Raw genomic sequence first — 1,905 nt, 5'->3', positions numbered from 1 at the left:
GCCCACACCAGCCCATGAAATAGCCTTTGAGTCATTTGTCCAATTACTTTTGAGCCCCTGAAATGAAGTGATTGTGTACAAAAAGGCTTTAGTTCCTCACATATTTATGCAATCTTTTTGTTCAACCCACTGAATTAAAGCTGAAAGTCTGCAATGCAACTGCATCTGAGTTGTTTCATTTTAAAATTAATTGTAGTAATGTACAGAACCAAAATTAGAAAAATGTTGTCTCTGTCCAAATATTTATGGACCTAACTGTAAGTCCATCAAGTTCAACCACTAAGGAAAAAAACATATCCCAGATATAAAACCCTATGGACATAGTTGGTCCAGAGGAAGGCAAAAAAAACACTATTTAATGTACAGTGCTGAATAATAAAAGTAACATTTTCTGGCAGGATTCTTCCTAAGTATTCTACCATGTCCACTAGGTGAATCTTGTATGAAACTTGCTAGGGTGAATCTTGATAATGAGTAAAATGTTGTAAATGGATCTTGGTTAGTAATAGGAATGTCATTTGGTTAATTTGCTGAACTGTTGTCCCTTAAAAAAATAACATTTAATCAGCTAGTGCAGTGTACAGACACAAATTCAGCACTAAGGAGGTAAATGTAAATGTTGAAATGAAAAAAGCAAAAAGTGTGTTTCCCACCTCAAACTAACCAGCCTTGCACATCAGGCATAGAAGCTGGTGTCACCATAGCAAGGGATCAGTAAGTGTGAACCCCCTGGTATGCTCACACCAAGCCATATGCATTTCAACATGGGGGTTTTGAGTGGTTGAGGTTCTCTGGTACATTGGAGGTTCCAACTTTTTGCACATTGCCCTCAAAACTCCTTTTTTATTTCTTTCCTTGCTAAAAAAAAGTGTTTGACAGATTCACTGGGGCTTTCTTACATACGTGCTCTTTAAATTTGTATTTTTTACAGATGGATAAAAAAGGCAAAAACAACTGTGATAAACAGAGGAGATTTTTAAATATATTACTGTGCCTTATTCAACTCAACCATGCTTTGCTGTTTTTTATATTGGTGGTTTGATAAGGAGGCTTTGGAAAAAACTGTACTTATCACTTTATCAATAAAATAGTGACTTCTGTATGTCATGCAATGCAACCCAAGGCAAAAGCATCAAGAGATGCAAGGTAACACTGTTCAATACCATGCACTACAAATTCAAATACAACATTTTGGATGTATACCAAATGCTTCACAAAGCACAAATGACTGTGTACACAAGTCCTAACAGTGGTCTTCTGTAGAATGAATGACTGTCAAGCCTATTTTTTCCACAGGCTAACCTGCTGCCTTGGTAAAAGACAAACAGCATGGAGGCACAAAAGACGAGAGCAGACCTTCAATATAACACTTTGAAAATACATTAACACCTTCAACAACAAAGTACAGCACCTTCCTAACCCTTTCCTTTACTCTTTCATTGTTTAATGTGTGTGTTTTGTTCTACTAGATACAGGTGCTCTTTTACCCATGGATATCTATTTTTTCACAAGCACATTATTTCATTCTACAGGTACACAAACACCATACTGGATTGTTGTGATTAAAAATTAATGAAATATCTTCTAAAACTGTTGATGTAATTTTTAAACCTTGTAGTAAGATAAGGAATTTGCTTTCGAGGTTCAGACAATAGATACCCATAATGTGTACATATATTTACACGATTCCCCTGTCTGTCATTGAAAGAACAACTCCCTGTATGAATGGGTGGTGGCCTGTTTGAAAAAGACCAGTATGGATGGGTAAAAATAGTTTTCTAATTAGAATAATGTGTATGTGGCATGAACTGAGAAGGTGAAAATATCCTTTGGGTATATGATGTTATGTCTGTTTTATATAGTAAATGAGCCATTAAATCATATGTCTATGTGGGACTATTTGAC

Source organism: Pyxicephalus adspersus, chromosome 10, assembly GCF_032062135.1.
Source record: "Pyxicephalus adspersus chromosome 10, UCB_Pads_2.0, whole genome shotgun sequence".
In the NCBI taxonomy this organism is placed as follows: Eukaryota; Metazoa; Chordata; class Amphibia; order Anura; family Pyxicephalidae; genus Pyxicephalus; species Pyxicephalus adspersus.
Note: the sequence above shows the minus strand (reverse complement) of the source record.